Source organism: Dendrobates tinctorius, unplaced genomic scaffold (assembly GCF_039654945.1).
Source record: "Dendrobates tinctorius isolate UK_male_01 unplaced genomic scaffold, ASM3965494v1 ptg000026l, whole genome shotgun sequence".
NCBI classification, from domain to species: Eukaryota; Metazoa; Chordata; class Amphibia; order Anura; family Dendrobatidae; genus Dendrobates; species Dendrobates tinctorius.
In genome coordinates, this window is record NW_027361694.1 from 9714001 (window position 1) to 9720000 (window position 6000).

General features: G+C 50.4%; 1 protein-coding gene across 3 annotated transcripts in view; it reads right to left on the reverse strand.

The window, feature by feature from the left end:
- Positions 1–6000, reverse strand: part of TPP2 (tripeptidyl peptidase 2) — a 188680-nt gene that overhangs the window by 100992 nt on the left and 81688 nt on the right. The gene's annotated exons all lie outside the window — the stretch shown is intronic.

Sequence of the window (6000 nt, forward strand, 5' to 3'; positions counted from 1 at the left end):
CTTTTTCTTGTCGTCCCCCGCCTTTTCAAGCAGCTCGTCTAGGACAGTTCCAAATAAGTATTCGCCCTCACATGGAATCGCACAGAGCTTTGCTCTGGACTGGATGTCTCCCTGCCAGCACTTTAGCCACAGGGCTCTGCGAGCTGCGTTAGAGAGACCTGCTGCTCTGGCGGCCATTCTCATTGCATCCGCTGAGGCATCTGCTAGGAAAGCTGCTCCCTCTTGGATGGTCGGTAGGGCCCCAAGAATTGTTTGTCTTGATGTACCCTGCTTTAGTTGTGACTCCAACTGGTCCAACCAGACCATCATGGACCTGGCCGTGCACGTTGAAGCCACTGCTGGTCTTAAGGACCCGGCCGCCATCTCCCAGGTGTTTTTCAGGAAGGTATCAGCTTTCCTGTCTAAGGGATCTTTAAGGGATCCCATGTCCTCAAAGGGGAGCGAGGATTTTTTTGATGCCTTCGCAATGGCAGCGTCTAATTTGGGGGCTCTGTCCCAAGAACTTACTGCCGGATCGTCGAAGGGGTATCTCCTTTTGAGGGCTGGTGGTAGCGACCCTCTTTTGTCCGGTCTTTTCCACTCTCTGTGGATCAGATCCTGTATCTTTTGGTTTAACGGAAAGACTCTCCGCTTCCTCTGTTCCAGCCCACCGAACATGACATCCTGCATGGATAAATGGGGCTTAGGCTCCTCTACCTCCATTGTCCCTCTGACTGCTTTGACCAGCTTGTCTACCCGGTCAAGAGGCAGACAAAATCGCCCCGAGTCCTCTTCTCCTGAAGAGGACGAGGGAGATGAAGCCTGGGAGTCTCTGCTTTTTCTCCACTCTGCTGAGGAATCAGACTCCGCCGGGACCTCGCCCCTTAGACTCTGCGGCTGAGACAAGGACTTTAGGGTTTCCCTCATTTCTACCCTGACAATGTCTCTCAAACTCGCCGCTACTGCAGGCGACTCTTCTGCCACCGTCTGCTGAATACAGGGGGGGCACAATCTTTTGAGGCACGCGTCTGGTAATGGGCATGCACAGAGTGCGCATTCCCTATGTTTATTTTTATTTGTAGCTTTTTTTCCCTAGAAAAAGAAAAACACAGAAGGGGGGTCCCGTCACTGAGTGAACTTTCACGAAGATCACTTACCAGTGCCACAATCAAGTACCGGAGAACGAGGGGGATTTCTTTCAGCCGATGCTCCTGTCTGCCTGGAGGAGCTTTTACGAGTGGACTGGTCACTTCGTCCCGCATTACTGTCACGGGACCCTTTCTTTTTCTGTTTGACCTGCCGAAGGTCATCCAGGGGCGGCAGTGATGTCTGCCGCTGCTGCCCTTGCTTCTGTCGCTGCTGCTCTCGATCGCTTTCCATCACCACTGCTGCTGCACACTGCTGCATGTAGTAATGTGGCCAAGGCAAGGCACCCTGCCCGGGTCCCGCCTAAATACCCCTCCTCCGGTCAGCAGTTTCCATGCCGCGCCCCTCCCCCCCCCTTAATGGATCTCCCTACCCCAGCAGGCGCCCCACCGCGCGCCATCGGTGTTTCCGATGGGCGCCGCCATCTTGGGATCGCCGCGCATGCGCAGTAGCGCTCTGACCCGGAAGCGCCTCCTCCGCCCGCCCCCTGACGTCACCGCTACCCCGGAAACGCCGGAAGCTCCGCGGGACGCCCGGGAGCTCCGGAGCAGCGCCCGGTCGCAGCCCTCTGCACAGCGCTGGCAACCTATCTGCGCCGCCGGAGCCGGGAATCCCGGGGGGGAAAATACTTACCGGCGGCGGCTTAATTCCGGAGACGGCCATCCTCCGGACGCCGCTCCCTGCTGTCCACGCCACCGCCGTGATACCCATCCTGGGCCACCGTGGCGTCTTCCAGAAAATCCGAACCAAGCCGAGGTAGGAGACCCCCTCGCTACCGGTGTCGGCTGGCCGGCCTGGGATCCCATTCTTCTGTAGGATCCCGTCCCCTCAGGAACAGGAAACCAACTGATGCGTGGGAGAGGTACCGCCCTTTTGTATCTGTAGGTTTCCTGTTCCTATGGGGCGGATCCCCTCTCTCGTGGTGCTGTCATGGGAGTCCGAATAAATGAACTCTATTTTGTATCCTGAGGATACAACCTATAACCTGCAGTAACCACCGATCGACCAAACCGCTGCACGACCAGCTCTACCCTCGCCTACTGTATTATCACCCATCCCTTGAAGATTGTGAGCCCTCGCGGGCAGGGTCCTCTCTCCTCCTGTACCAGTTATGACTTGTATTGTTTAAGATTATTGTACTTGTTTTTATGTATACCCCTCCTCACATGTAAAGCGCCATGGAATAAATGGCGCTATAACAATAAATAATAAATAATAATAATAATAATAATAATAATAATAATAATACAACTTCCCTGACCCAAGCGTCTTCCACCGAGGCAAACCAGACGTCTCTGAAGAAAAGGAGTCGGCCGCCCAGCTGGGAAGGTGCCTCGTACCTTTGTTGATAGTCATGCCGATGTGGACCGTCCAGGTCTGGATCTGGAGGATCTGCCCTAGGAGGAGTGAGATCGCCAGGAGGGAGTGGGCCTAAAGGAGATCTTCTTCCTATCCTGGCGCGCTTGCGGCCTTTGTTGGTTGGAAAAGGGTTCTGCCGACGCGGCGGAAAAACTGAAAGGGCCGAAACTGACGCCTTGGAGGGAGTCTACAAGGCTTGGACTGAGGGAGAACAGAGCTTGTACCCCCAGTAGCATCTTTAATGATCTGGTCCAGTTGAGATCCGAAGAGACGCGCTCCCTGAAAAAGCAGATTGGTAAGGGACTTTTTAGAAGACAAATTCGCCTGCCAAGCCTTAAGCCAAATTGTGCGCCGGATTGCAACAACATTGCTGGACGCTTGAGCTGCGCAAGACGCGGCATCTAAGGAGGCAGAGACCAAATATCCCCCTGCATGGGAGATCTGGGTGGGCTCCATCAAGAATGCCTTGGCGGAGATCCTCCGCCCAAGTAGCTATGGCTTTTGCTACCCAAGTGGAAGCAAAGGTCGGGCTTAGCACTGTAGCAGCCGCTCCAAATGCTGACTTTGCTAAGGATTCTATGATCCTGTTGTTAAAATCCTTCAGAGACGCAACACCTGAAATCGGAAGCACTGTGTTGTTAGATAGTCTGGACACAGAAGCGTCTACAGAGGGGGAATCCGACCAGTTGTCGGTGAGCTCTTGAGAAAATGGATACAGCACGCCGAGGCGCTTTCCTCTTTGGAAACGCCTGGTTGGATTTTCTCTTTCCCTAGTAAGGAGCTTGTCAAACTCAGAGTGAGGAGCGAAGACTCTGGAAGGTGCTTCTGCCCGTCTGAACGAAACATCCTGATCTGAGGGTTTCGCAGGGGAGTCTGTGATCTCAAAAAAATGGTTGATCGCGGCAATGAGGTTCTGTACCGTAACCTTCATGTCCGCAGTATGGTCCGAATCCAGCTCAAAAATCTGTTCGGATGGCGCATCCGAGAAAGCTTCAACTGACTCGGGTGAGGAGGCACGGGAAGGAGATTGCTGGGAAGGACTATGCGGTGAGATGGGGCGAGGATTCCGGCCGGCGATCCTGCCTGGGCCCCTTGCGGCTCATGCTGGCTGGCTCGCTCAGATGGAGCCTCTTGTGACCTGCTGGATCCTGCAGAAGTGTCTAGGGGCAACTTATCAAGAGCGCCCACTAGGAACTGAGACACCCTAGTAAGATCTGCCACTAATTGTAATAGAGAAGAAGCCCAGCCAGGGATGGGGGGTTCACTCTCACGTGGAACAACAGGGGGCTCCTGGACGGCAGACTCAATGGGATTGGCTGCAGTCGAGGCAGAGGGGAGTGGATGCGACTTGGGGGCCTCCTACTTACCCTGCCTGATGAGTCTTCTGAGTAAACCTGAGGGAATAAAGGTGCCTTCATCATCCAGCGTGCTGATTCCTGTAGAAGAGTGTCCGCGCCTCATCCAAACCGACAGGCTCTGGTAGGCGAGTGGGTGGGAGACGGGGGACAAGGACCATCTGGATCGCTGACACGCACCCGTGTTAGGCTCTTGGTCCTGCCGTGGAGAGCTATGATGATACGGAGTGGCAGTACACGCTGTACTCATAGTCTCTTTGTGGGACTACAGATGGGACTATTCACTCTGTATCCCTCCGGAAACCTGAAAGAAAAACGACGAACACCGAGGTAGATATGTGTCTAAAGAAAGACCCATGTCCACCTCCTACTGACACTAAGCTAAACTGAGGAAATTAGTGCCGGTCGGTGGGGTGTATACTGCGGAGGAGCTAACCTTTTTCTGTGCATAGTGTCAGCCTCCTAGTGGCAGCAGCATACACCCATGGTTTCTGTGTCCCCCAATGAGGCGATAGAGAAATCATTAATATTAAAGACAGATTCCCAATTAAACAATGAACGTCACTTTTCACCATTAAAAAAAATGTATCTGATCTCAGTAGAGTTACAATTAGTGATGAGTGAGTATACTCGTTGCTCAGGTTTTTCCGAGCATGCTCGGGTGTACTCCGAGTATTTTGGCTTGCTCAGAGATTTAGTTTTCGTTGTCTCATCTGCATGATTTGTGACTTGCAGACAGGCTGAAAACATGTGAGAATTCCCTAACATACAGACATTCCTCACATGTATTCAAGCTGTTTAGCAGTCGCAAATCATGCAGATGAGACTATTGAAAACTAAATCTCTGAGCAAGCCAAAATACTCAGAGGACACCCGAGCATGCTCGGAAAAACCCGTGCAACGAGTATACTCGCTCATCACTAGTTACAATGCCTTGAAAAATTGAGTGATGCAAACAGCCCAAGACCACGGGAGGACTGAAACTAGTGATGATTCGAACACGCTCATATGCCAAGAGTATCTTCGGTGTGCTTCGATTCCCCGATGCTGCATGTCTCGTGGTTGTACAACAACCACAACACATGCAGTGATGTCTAACAAACACGTGGCTATGGAACAGCTGTGAGACATGCAGCCACAGTGACCCGAACATCGTATTCGAGCATGCCGAAGAAACTGTATTAGCACACGAGCGTGCTCGGATAACACCTCACCTTAACACGCTCGCTCATCACGAATCGGCACCAGCACAGTAACTGAACAGACACCCCACTTAAGGTTTTGTACCCAGTATCGCCAAGTAGAATAGTGTCCTCCTTGGTAAAGCCATGCACCCTCATCCCTCCCTCAGCCAGTAGTCACAGCTGGTCTCATCATCCACAATCTTATCACTGCAATAGATTCCACCTCCCACCCAAGATCCCAATCAGGCATCCTTTTTTCATATTTGTGTTCCATCCTTATTTTTTACACCCATTATAGTCCAACATGCGTGTTCATTTGTAGATGGAGTGTCAGCAGTGGGGAGAAAAAGAAAAAAGTCAATTTTTGATCTGACTAATGTCTCTACTCAAATCTATGGGTCTGTGAAGAGATAAAGCATATGGGTGCCGTCTGTGTGCTACCTATTATTTGTCATTGACCACACAAGTGTCAATTTCCCTTTTTTTTTTTAATTTTAGTTTTTTCCTCCTTTTCTTCCAAAAGCCATAAATTTTAATTTTTCTGTCTTCAAACATATGAGGGCTTGTTTTTATGTGGGACAAGTTGTACTTTTAAATTAACACCACTTATTATTTTATCACTTAAAAGTAGTGGAAAACGAAAAATAAATTCTAAGGGCAATGAAACTGCGGAAAAAAATCCCAAGAATTCTGACATTGTTTTTTGGGAATTGCCATCATGGCGTACATTGTGTGATAAAAATGATCGGCAATATGATGCTCCTCATTAGTACGATTATTATGGTGATACCAAAAGTCATGTTTTTTATTGGGTTGAAATTTTTTGAGACCCGTAATGCTTTCACTTTTTGCTTGACAGTTGTGTGACCGCTTACTTTCAGTGAGGGCAAGATAACATTTTAATACAAATTGTGTGATAGATATGATATTTTGATCGCTTCTTGTAGCTTTTTTTTTGTGGAATATTAGAGACCAAA